This window comes from Aethina tumida, chromosome 2, assembly GCF_024364675.1.
Source record: "Aethina tumida isolate Nest 87 chromosome 2, icAetTumi1.1, whole genome shotgun sequence".
Lineage (NCBI taxonomy): Eukaryota > Metazoa > Arthropoda > Insecta > Coleoptera > Nitidulidae > Aethina > Aethina tumida.
In genome coordinates, this window is record NC_065436.1 from 469747 (window position 1) to 483303 (window position 13557).

Here is a 13557-nt window from a genome sequence, read left to right on the forward strand (position 1 = left end):
TATATGAGAAAAAACTAATAAAAGTTTTAAACTACATTTTTCTTCAAAATATTTCTAGAAAATATGAAAAAAAAAACAAAAAATAAAACCAAAATTAATCAAAAACTTTAATTTTATAAAGATAAGATATTAAAAATTAAAAAAATTGATATTTTTACATAAGAAAAAAAGTAATATCTCATGAAATTCTTCAACATTTTATATTAAACTATTTATTTACTGAATATTTTTAAGTAAAAAATTAAAAAAATGATATTTTTACGTAAGAAAAACTAGTAGTATCTCATAAAAATCTTGAACTACATTTTTCTTCAAAATATTTCTACAAAATATGAAAAAATAAAACAAAAATTAATCAAAAACATTAATTTTATCACATATTTATAAAGATAAAGTAAAAAAATTAAAAATTTGATATTTTTATATAAGAAAAAAAATATAAAATTAATGAAATTGTTAAACAACATTTTTCTTCGAAGAATTTTTAAGTATAAAACCAAAAAATTAAAAAAAAATCTGAAGCTACATTTTTCTCAAAATACTTTTATAAAAATTTGAAAAAAAAAAGCAACAAAAATTAAAGAAAAATTTTTGTTAAATTTATAAATAAAGATAGATATGAAGTATTAAAAAAACTAATATTTGAACCAACTTGTTTCTTCAAAATATTTTTAGGATAATATAAAAAAATAAGTTAAAGAAAAATTTTAATTGTATTAAATATATATATAAAAATAAAAACAAATTACACGAAGAAAAAAAGAAAAAACTACTGAAAATCTTAAACCATATTTATCTTCAAAATATTTCTAAAAAAAATATGGAAAAAAGGATAAATTAAAGAGAAACTTGATTGAATAATGAAAATTGTAAACTAAATTTTTGTTGAAAATAATTAAAAGAGCAACTTCAGCAACACCTAGTTTGTTTTCAACTGAGAAGAGAAGCAAAAGGCAAAATCGGAAACACTTTTCCTTAATAAATTCATATAATTACTCGCTTTTCCCGGTAAGACGGAATGTTTTTCTTTGGCGCACGATAATTGCTCTCAAGAAAATAAGTGTTCGACTCGGTTATCCATCAAGACGGAACGAGATCCGTGACCTTTAAAAGTTGTGACATTCTAGATGATATGCTTAATTTAATTTTATTTCGCGTTATCGTCGTCGCGCTGCAAAAAGACAGAAACAAAAAGGCGAAAGATTGAAATATCGATTTATTAATTTCGCGCCAACGTAGGTGATTCAGTCCCGGAGGGGATTTTTATTAAATTCCGATGGCAATTTTTTTTCATTACGAGACGGCATTTATACTCGGTCTAATTGGGTGAAAAATGTCCGTGCTCGGGGGGTAATTTTAACGTTGCTGTTTCAAGGAGCGGACACTTTTTGCTGCACAAACACTCACCGGCTGTTTTTACAAGGAGAGCCTCTTCCGCATCGGGATCATTCCTGGAACAAAGTGCTTACGGTTAGTTACTGAAACAAAAATTCGAACGGCTTTTGATGCGCTCAAATTTGATGTAATCCCCTTTTGTTTCTTTGGACACACTCACACACAGAATGGACTGAATAGGGGGATCGTTTGTGTGTGCGATTTTGGGGCACAATTTACAAAGAGACAGTTCGCATCATTATGGAATATCTGACCATCTATAAAGTTGAAACTGTCAAAGGACCCGATGAAATCGGCTTTCAATTAGCCTCACCGTGTCCTGTAATATCCTAATGGACACCGCTGTCAATTACTACCCATAATATCTGTCCATTTACCGGCCAGTCCTATTTGTATTAATTCAGGGATGGACGCATAATTATGTGATGGAAAATTTTTAAATTCACCAACCTCAATCGTAACCCACCACTTTTTTACTCACACTTTATTGCCAGCAATTTCTCGCCTTTCTACTTTTTATCGTCGCGTACTTTTGTTGCGGTTCTTATCGATTTTCGAATTTCTATGGATCGCAGGAACGTTATTTTCCCGCAAAAACTTACGTCCGCCTTTCACCGTCGTGTGTACGTACCGATATTAGTAAAAGAAATGACTGTATTTTAATTCAACGTTTTCCATCAGTTTGGTGAAAGCTTTCCATCTAATATTGCAACGTTTTATAATGGAAATCTCATAAGGCAAAACTTCGTTGATGCACGTTAATACCAAAAAAGGGCTCAACACAGTTTTCCTGTAAATAATTGATGGGGAGCTTAATTTGCCAACTTTTAGAAACTTGGACCCACCGGCGAGTTGATGATATTTATTTAATTTTTCTTTTACTGACGCGTATTTAATTTTACAAGTTTAAGTATGGCTGAAGTGAATATTAATTTGCCCACAAAGCTTAATAAAAATTTAATGATCATCCTTCAACAACCCGATGAATATTTTAGTGCACCCTGAATTATTTAAATAACTGATTGATTCGATTTGAGGAATTAATAAAGCATGCGGCTTTAATTAATATCAAATTATGGATCCTTTGAACGAACCCAATAAAAAGCCACAAAGAAAGTTTTCTTATGGCGATCAATGAGGTTAATTACGATACTCAGGAAACTCAGTACTCATAAATTAAAACAAATTAACATTTTTCTTCAAAATATTTCTTGAAAATATGGAGAAAAACAAAAATTGAAGAAACTCTTTAGTTCTACTGAAAATTTATAAAGGTGAATCCAAAAAATAAAAAAAACTGAAGTTTTTACATAAGAAAAAATAGTAATATTTCATGAGAATTTTAAAATTACATTTTTATTCAAAATATTTATAAAAAATATGAAAAAAAAAAAACAAAAAATAAAGAAAAACCTTAATGTTACTGAAAAATTATAAAGATAAAACCAAAAAATTAAAAAAACTGATATTTTTATATAAGAAAAAATAGTAATATCTCATGAAACTATATTTTTCTTCAAAATATATCTAGAAAATATGTAAAAAAATATAAATTAAAGAAAATCTTTAATGTTATTAAAAATTTATAAAGATGAAACTAAAAAAATTACATAAAAAAATAGTAATATCTCATGAAAATGTAGTTAAATATTTCTAGAAAATATGAAAAAAAAAAACAAAAAAGAAGAAATATTACTGAAAATTTATGAATATAAAACCAAAAATTAATGAAACTGATATTTTTACATAAGAAAAGGTTTAAGAATTGAGATTCGATTTGAGGAATTTATAAAGCATGCAGCTTTAATTAATATCAAATTATGGATCCTTTGAACGTTCCCAATAAAAAGCCACAAAGAAAGTTTTCCCATGGCGATCAATGAGCTTAATTACGATACTCAGGAAACTTAAATACTCATAAATTAAAACTCCAAACTTTCGCTAATCTTGAATTATACATATAAATAAATGATTAATGATCGAGGGGAATTTTCCTTACAATAGTCCTTCCACTTCAACGTACAATCAATATTGCCATATATCATTCCTTTGTTCAAATCGTTCTGGATACGGTTATATATTCACCTACTTTTCAAGTGCTCGACATTCACGGCGTTCCACCAAATCAATCAATAACAACAACAACAACAACAACAATAACAACAAGAAAACACAGAGATTTTGTTTGTTGCAACAATATTTAATTAATTTGTTGGTTGTGGTGCAGGCCGCAATTACAAAATTAATTAACTAATGCATACATTATGGTTTTTTGAGGCCAGACTGCGCCGCTAATTTAGAAATATCCGCTTAATTAGGTTAAACAGTAATTTACATGTATGGATGAATATCGTTATCTATGCGGCCCAATATTTGTGGCCATCCATAAACGATTTGCCTGGGAAGACCGGACTTTAAAACGACATGCGATATTAACAATTTAGTATGATTACCAACCAAGTGATTCCGATAACGTATTTTATCGGACTCGTTAAACTTTACATGCCACTTTAATATTTACGTCCGGGAACGGCGGTTTAATTAATTAGCTGTTTAGCTTCAGCTTTTGTGTTTTTCGGCTCAGTGATTCAATGCGATACAAATATCGCAGTAAATTAGCCGTATAATCGGCCAAATGCAAATGGGTAAAAATCCATTGCGAGAAATTAAAATTGGGAAATGATGACTGGCAACTGTGAAGTCAAGTCGAATCGGATCGGTGCAGTTTTTACAGTTCATTTCGTCCCAACCATCGAATTCCCGTCGCTGTTTACACTCGATAAGGCCACGGCATTTCCTCGCCGAATTAAATTTGGAAATGTTTCCCGAAATTATGCCCCGAAAACTAATTCGCCGATAATGCCGAGTCAGCACGGATTAGGCGGTGCAGTAAAATTTCGAAAATGAAACGGCCAAGACAAAGGGAAGACGTTAGCTGCATTTTTCCTGCTGGCCGTGCATAATATTTATTCGTCGGCGACGTGCAAGTCGACTTTCCAACCAATTTATGACGAAAAAACTACTGAATTTTAAATGATTTGGGTATTAAGTGGATTAATGTGTTGTAATTAAACTGAGCTGCAAAAAAGCTTTTAGTTATTATGAAGGTTTGTAGACAGCACATAAAAAAATTCATCAACCTAACTGTTCATAATAAATTAATCAAAAGCATTATTTTTAATAGTTTACAAAAAACCAAATGGTGTTTCAACAAAATACAAAAAACTCAGGTATTAAGTAGAATAATCTGTTATAATTAAACTGATCTGCACAAATTATTAATTATGTAAGTTTTTTATTCAGTAAAAAATATATTAAGTCTTGGTCTGATATTGAATTCAGTCAAATAGTGTCTTAGAATGGACATATTTCATTTGAAATATCATCTCAGAGAATAGTTTCTGATACTTTTTTCAAGATTATGTGGTGAGAACATGTCTGTCAAATAACCACTTAGAATGGAAAACAGACAAGGTCGAACGAACACTTCAGACAGAACATATTAGGACCAATAATTAACTCGAAAAGTTGCAAATAGAATGAAATTGTTTCGCAGCTCGTCTAATCGTAAAATTTAATTAAACTGTTTATTCCCGTCCCTTATGTGGCGGTTATCCGAGAAAAGTTGACGCGGTCGAAAATTTAATTTATTTCAGGAAATAGAAACCTTCAGAATCCAAATTCCATTAGAATATTAACACAACTAAATTAGCAAAAGGCAAATGATAAAATCCACACTCTCAAACGCAAAGTAGGGGTGGAAATTCTTTAATGGCAAACCCCGATTTACCTAAGGGGGGACTTTCATTGTTCAGGTTTCAAGATGTGGCGGCGGCGCCGCGAGAAAATACCAGAAACCAATTTAATCCCGAATATATTTACGGACTGCGAAAACGAACCGAGAGCCTCTGAATAAATTTTAAAACGTACCCGGAAACGTTTTGCTGCTAAACACACGTGGGTGCGCACGTTTATTTCGGACGAATTGTTTTTGAAATGTTGCTTAGAACTAAGACAGGTGTAAAATAAAATCTTGATGCTGTAATGGGCAGAAATAAACACGTTATTAGACGAAAAGAATGTACGGATCAAGTAATTTATTCTAATTTTCGGTGCCCACAAAGGAATCGTGACCGTAATTACGTTAGGATAATGAAGATCCAATAATCGTATCAATTTATTTGTGGAATTATATTAAAAACAGTGTTTTAGTTGTTAACTCACGGAAATGATGAACAAAAGCACATTTTAGCTCCAGGTGAGACAGTTAAATTCCGACTGAAATTATAAGCACAAAGAACCATTAGGTTTTAAACTTTCCCCGCATTTAGACATAATTTAAAGTTCCGTCTAAATTGCCACTAAACTAAATAAAATATATCAGGAAAGTTTTATGCACCGCATTAATATAAACTTTGCCACTATTTCACACCGCGAAACTTTACACTCGCTAATAAAGTAATAATTTATGCGCGTGTATGTGTTTTATTCCGTTTTCAAAAGTATTTAAACCACACAAATATTCGCCGTTTATCAAGTTATTTAATTTACGCCGCTGTTTCTTTCATTTAAACGGAGGAAATTCGGATTAATTTGATTGAAGTCGGGAGAAAGACTGCGGAAAAAGGGGCGGCGATTGAACTTTATTATAATGTGGCTGTTTACTTTGGGACTTTCCGGATGCTACGTTTATATTAATCAGGAACTGATTTACAAAGTTTTCCGCCGAAAAGTTCGGCCCGAAAGGCATCACATTATTGAATATAGGATAAAGATTTTTCTAAAAGTTTCACGATAAGCTTGTATAAGGGAAACTTGTTAAACCGTCATAACTGAAAGGAAATTTTTAAACAAGATTATGGAAGTTTGGCCGAATAAAAAATCAACGGGTGCACCTTTTGCAAAAGCCTCTATTTATATTTGTCAATCCCACTCTAACGGTACTATAAATTCACTGAGTCAACATTCTTTCCGAACATAAATAGATTGTTTTTATTTTTTTATCGTGCGTCCCTAAAATAAAATCACACACTCGACGAGCTTTTTCGTTGCTTTATTTTGTTTGTTAGTGTGGACTTTTAATTAAAAACCGCCTATCTTTAATCGCTTCAGGTTAAATATTAAATTTTTTAATTGCCTCACTCGTAGGTGATTTTATAACCATTTTAATTATAGCCGATTAGATCAATATGTCTCTTCGAATTAACTGTGGCCATTATACGTTTTAAATCAAACCGATAAGGTTACTATTCAGCTGTTTAGGATCAATTAAAAAATCTACTGTTGTTTACGAAATACGATGTTTCAAATTCTATAACTGTCTTAAGACAAACGTTAGCTTTTATTTCATTCGAAGAGATTATTTGACAACCAAAAAAAAGTATCAGAAACTAATTTCTGAGATGGTATTTGTAACATGTATTTAAATATTTTGATATCCAATAGTTAAATAGAAGTAAATGTTTGATTTAAATTACGTTCCGAGTCAATTTCAGTCTAATTACACCACTTCCAGTTAATTATTGTTCCTATTATGTTGTGTCTGAAACGTTGAACCTTGTTATTTTCCCCTTTTATTATTTCGGTAAATACGTTGTTTTACATCATACATATTTAATGTAAAAGAAACAAAATCCGCCGAATTCACGTCGAGTTAGTCCAAAAAAACTGATTTTAATTTCGTCATTAACGATACCGATAACGATGTAAACCGAAACTCGGAACGAAATGGAATTATATCTTGTCCGTTTCCAAACGCAAAACACGAAATAAAATATGCAGATTCGATAAAGAAACATGTAGCTACGCCAACGGATAATTAAACATACAAATTTTGCCGGATTTATCCGGGCGTCGTTTACAGACGCACACTTTGTTTGATATTCCTTTTTTGATCACGAATTAAATCGATACAATTTGCAACTTTCATGTTACATTATATATTACATATATATCGGAGTAAGTGATCAATAAGGAAAATAAACAAAATACGGAGAGAGAGTTTCGGTGTTGTTAAACAGAAAAGTTGATACAGTGTATGTAAAGTTTGATTTATTACCACAATACTAACAAAACTGCGACATTCGTTGTTTGTAGATTGGAAAACGGTTATTGATTTATCAAACGATAATGGTACGTTTGGGTAATTCAGTATGTGACTTATAAATTTAAGAAAATACAGCCCACGAAATTTACGTCCACGATCAAATCCAATAATAAAATTGAAACGAATCGATTGAGTTTCAATTAGAGTATTAATATTAAACAATCCGTCCATTGAAAAGTTTTAAGATCTCAAAATCGAAGCAAGTTGAAGTAAAAAGTAAATAATTTAATTCAATTAACACCGACCGAGGGAAAAGTTTTTGCCCGGACCCGGCTCCGGTTCGGGGTTAATTTTTTCTCATAACCGGGTTGAAATAAATTCACCGCCACAAAAATAGAGTGCCCCGTTTTAATTATGGACAACTGGTGAATACTAAGACGAGGAAACAAAGTGTAATTCACAAATTTGCACTGTCTGAAAGAGATAAAGTGCAAACGTTAATTACCAATCTAACATTTAAACTAACGAGTGAGATTATAAAAAGTAACCGCAGTCGCAGTCGCAATCCGAACGGAGTAATTACATTTTCTCGTACGCAAAAACGCCGACACGCTTTACATTTTAGATTGAACTCATCCGAAATCCCCGACGTTCAAGTGTACAAATTTCAATATAATCCGCGATCACATATGCAACGCGGCACAAAAACAATGCGGGGACCGGAGAGGATTAAAGATTCCGTCTCCGGCATTATTCACGTCAGGTGCCGCTTTTCGAATTGCGAAAGGGCCGCAGAAAAAAAAAACTGAATAAAATATGATTCCGGGATGCGGCGGTCGACCTTTGAAATTAATTTTTAAAGTGTATTTCCGGACGGCCGCATAAAAATATTGGACTCCAATTAGGCGACGCATGATTCTTCGCCCCCTTTTTCCGGGGTTGGGCTTTGTATTCATCGCCGCGTCATCGCAGATTGGAATATTAAACAGATTTTGCAATATTTATTTCATTTAAAAATACGTACGGTGGCGCCCATTATTGTGGCGACTCTTTAAAAAGTTAAATATTTTAGCCACAACTCTTTAATTCAATGTTGTAGTCTACTTTTGGCCATTACTGTACATATACATAATATTAAAACTGAAATATCTCAAAAACGGCTGTGCTAATCAAAATTAATCAGGAATGCTTTTCACTTCTAAATTGTACAAAGAATACGAAAAGCTTAATAGTTTCAAAAAATATTCAGTGGCGTATAAAATAGAGCAAAAAAGAAAAGTGGACCCTTCAAAATCTACGCCACTGTATCGCTATGAAAAAAATTTATTACACTGATTTGAAACACTTTAAATCTAAATTTGAGGGGCTGTATTTTCTTCAAGATACAGTTTTCTTCGTTATTGGATTTGCTACCAAATTTTGATCACCTTGTATAAGGAAAATATTTAAAAACAGAATTAATACTAATGTTACAAGAAACTTTGAAAAATATTTGAGGACAGAACCACCATTACAAATGTGTAAATTTTTAGTGTATGTATTATATTTAATTTTGAAAAGTAGTTTTTTTTTGAAAACTGAATCTAATATTAACAAAATATTGCAAATTTTATCACAAAATATAAAATATTATTGAATGTTTTATGTTGGATAATTTCTGTTGAGTTTTATCTTGTACAGAAATAAACAAATTAAAATATTATTAACACCAGCATATTTAATATTTAAAAGGTAAATTCTGTAGCGAAAATGAACAATATAACGTTATTGAATAACTGTCATGAAATATTCAAATTTAAATTGTAAAATAAATAAACGGGGAGCCATGAATAATCATAAAACCCGAAACGACAATATTAAAAATCGATTGTTAATTGCGAAAATAACTTAATAACCGTGACAAAGAACTAATAAATCGAATTTGGGCAACATTTATCACGTGGCCCTCCAACATAGGAGGGAATAGAGCGATAATTTACATAACCGAACGTAAAATAGAAGTTTTGTTTGATTTTGCCATTGCATTTGGCGCCGATGACCATTTAACATCTCCCAAACATTACCGCGGTGTGTATTTAAAAGGCTTAGCCTCCATAATAGAGGGTCAATTGTTGTTGCAGTTGTTGTCCATGATGCGGTATTACCCGATCGTTCCGTTTGTTTGCCAACTGGAGGACGCATTCCGAATGTACCACCCCATAAATTGTTTTATTAACGACGACAGTCCCAGAAGAATGATGGCGGCAACATCCCGAGTGTTTTGCGTGCCTCCAATTAGAGACGGTTCTAAGAAGGAGACGATTATATTTGATCATGTATTATGGCAGCTTAATGGCGAACAATTAACCGGCCGTGCATTTCCTGCATTTCGAGGTGCTCATATCAACATTGTCACCGTTAAAGAGCGCGATTTACGCAAAGGTTAATGTCGTTACCGTGTTTCGGATTCTTGTCCCTGCTAATGGTGGTGTATCTGAGAAAAATCACCCATTATGCTTAATTGACGCTGATCGTTTGCCATTAAAATAATTGTATGCACTTGATGTACCACCACCACCACTATTCGGGGCATGGTAAAAATTGGAAGTGCAGTGGTGACGTGCGCGACTATTTATGTACTTTTTATCGACCCCACACGGAATTGGCTAATTGTCAAGCGCGAAATAATTTAACATGCGCCCGGGTGATAAATTATCTCGCGTCTAGCATCCCCGATACAATCCGTAATCCGTTCATTGGAAAATATAGTGAAGACCTCTGGTTTGTTGGTAGTAAATCAGGAGGTCCTGTTAGCCTAACCTAAATATATGGGCCTGCGGGCCGGGGCCAATTGAATTGTCGGCACCCAACATCTCCGCCCTTCGCACGCCAAACTGTAAACAGCAAACAGGGACGCAAACAAAACACGCACCCCCGGTACGCGTACCTAATTATTCAAAACGAAAAACCAACTTAACTAACTGCAATTTCTCCTCTTAAATGTCGCCGAACTCGCCCATCGAGGATTGATTTAGCAATTTCGCGGGATGCGGCCCCGGATCGTTTGAGGAGGTGCCCCTCCCCCCGAAAATGTCACCGGTCGATTTATGGAGTCAAAACGGGCCGCCGCACAATATGTCACTTGGCCTTTTCCGTCGTCGGACGGAACAAAAATAAATGCTTTATTAATAACGTTCTCCCCGTGCGGGGCACAAAAGCCCCCGGAAATCCCGGACACTGTTCCAGCAAATCGCACGGGATCATTTTTCATTGACCGCGGAGGACGGACGGCTCAAACTGTCCCACGCACAATGCTTTTATCTGATATTGAAAAAAATGGGGCATTTGTTTAATAAAAATGAAATTTAATTTTCGTTACTCCGGGCCGGAGCAATTCCATCACAGGAATCATAAAAAAATCACTTACAATGTTGGAAAATTGGCGGATTTATCATTGAAACTGAAAAATGCATTCCAAACCTATCTAATATTAGTGAAATCTGAAAACTGATTACTAAATTGACGATTCAAGTCGTTCAAACATTTCTAATTCTATTAGAAACGTATTGTATATCAGAAAGCATAAAAAATCTCATTAATTACTCTGATATTTTTTGTTTACAGAATAGTCATTCTTCTTAAAATATTTCATAAATTCATTGAAAAATTAGTGGATTTATAAAATATCCTGAAAAATTTATACCAAACCTAACTTTAACTGACGACATAACTGAAAATATTTACTGACATTTACATTGGAGATTTAATTCTATTAAAAACATATTTTATCTCAGATATCATAAAAAATCAGAGTAATTATATTTAAAATACGTTTTCTGTTTACAGAAATGGTTATTCTACTTAAAATATTTCATAAATTCATTGACAAATTAGTAGAATTGCAAAATATCCTGAAAAATTCATTCCTAATCTAACTTTAACTGAGGACATAACTGAAATATGATTACTAACATTTACATTGAAGATTCAATTCTATTAAAAACATATTTTACCTCAGAAATGATAAAAAATCAGAGTAATTATATTTAAAATACGTTTTCTGTTTACAGAAATGGTTATTCTACTTAAAATATTTTATAAATTCATTGACAAATTAGTAGATTTGTAAAATATCCTGAAAAATTCATTCCTAATCTAACTTCAACTGAAGACATAACTGAAATATGAAAACTAATATTTACATTAAAAATTCAATTCTATTAAAAGCATATTTTACCTCAGAAATGATAAAAAAATCAGAGTAATTAAATTTAAAATACAGTTCCTGCTTACTGAAACAGTTATTCATTTAAAACATTTCATAAATTCATTGAAAAATTAGTGGATTTATGAATATGATGAAAACTGACTGCACTTCCAACTCCATTAAAAACATATTTTTCGATTAAAATTAATAAAAAGGCCCTTGATTCAATGGCTGAAAATACGCCATTAATATGTTTTTACTATCAAACAAAGATACGTATTTAACTGACATTAAGTATATTTTAATAGTTGTCTCCCCTCGATCGTCCATAGTGATAAAATTTTACTTTTTTTCGCGCAGTCATTAATTTAAATTGCTAACGATTCATCGTTAAAGGGGACAGTATACATATTTTGTGGAATCAATAAACGAGACTGCAATTATCGTTTCGATTGCTCCACTTTTTTGCTCAATGAGCCGATTAAAATACTTTTCCGCAGCAGCATTGCTCTAAAATTGTTATTAGATTTAGTTAATTATTGTTATTTGTCAATTACACCAACCAAAAAAAAAGGTATCAATATTTTTTATCTGGTTAGAATGGATAACAGCCCCATTATCGTTGAATTCTATTGAGTTTTTCTATAAACTGATAGTTTAGAGCTGCACACTAAAGCGATTAAAATTCTTTGGCCGACTGAAACGTCGTTTCAGTAATTGTTATTGAATTACCGACGGCACAGGTGAAAAAATCTATTAACAATTCTATTATATCTACAGTTTTTAACAAAATAAGTTATCGAGTTGCAAACTTAGTCGGCACTCCTTTAGGAAAAACACAAAAATAAAACTCCCGGTTAACGATGATTGTGCCCGTACAAAAATCAGATGCGACGAAACGAGCTGCAGGTCAATTTGATTTATTTCGAGGAGCGAATCAATAATTTGATGAAGGAGAATGGAGCTTAGTTGGGACCGGTCGTGAAATAAATAAAAATGAAATATTGGCGACGTACAACAAGTGCGTCTTTTTTTACCCGGTGATTTCTTCAATTCTTCGGCTCAAAGTGAGGGTTTTAAATGAAAACTGTTTCACGGATGAGTTTTTGTGATAAATTATGCGGATATTACATTAGGTTGACCTAGAAATATCGTGGAATTGTATTAATGTGCGGTGGAATTATTCAGGACTATTTTTAATCTACGTGGAAAAAAGTGGGTGCATGTGTTGGCTATTAATATATTCCTGTGGGACAACACCGGACAATTTCGCTTGCTTTTGTCACTAAAACAAATTAATTTGATTATGCCAACGCTTACATCCAAAATGTTACCAAAACATGGGAATTAATTATACCTAAAATGTCTTCAAACTCCAATTAATTAATGTTTAGGTTTTATATAAAGATACTAATGATTATTTCTAGGACGGGAACAAGTCAAATAATATTTTTGTCAAATCTATAAATAAATATTTGAATCACCCATTTCTTCACAGTTAATTTACAATTCCTATAGAGTAAAAATAGAGTAGTTGTATTACTAACTTTAGTAACGTCCTCAGCTTGGAATTTTCATATTAAAAAGTATGAAGAATATGGCTTTGACATTATTTTAAATATTAATTTGTTTTAATATTACAAATTTCATGGTAACCATAAACACCAACACTATATTGTATGGAGCACACTCTTTATTAAAGCCAGGAAAAAACCCATAATAATAACAATAAAAAGATATTACCTATTGCATATATTTATAATTAAAAGTAGTGATAAACGACCACTTCTGTATATAAAAACATCAAATTTACATAAAAATCTTAATTACCTATCGATCCACCTTAATTCACGATAAAATATTCCAGATACTTCCATAATAATAAATCACACTTACCAACTTGTAGAATATTGTGACCTGAAACAGAAAA

At 32.1% G+C, this 13557-nt stretch overlaps 1 protein-coding gene across 4 annotated transcripts in view; it reads right to left on the reverse strand.

The window, feature by feature from the left end:
* LOC109599301 (irregular chiasm C-roughest protein-like) overlaps nucleotides 1-13557 on the reverse strand; it is an 84421-nt gene that overhangs the window by 27294 nt on the left and 43570 nt on the right. For all 4 annotated transcript variants that reach the window (XM_049963039.1, XM_049963041.1, XM_049963040.1 and 1 more), the window contains 2 exons: nucleotides 13524-13544; nucleotides 1408-1451 (listed from right to left, as the gene is read on the reverse strand). The gene's annotated coding sequence lies outside the window, so the exon portion shown is untranslated. The remainder of the gene's footprint in view (nucleotides 1-1407; nucleotides 1452-13523; nucleotides 13545-13557) is intronic.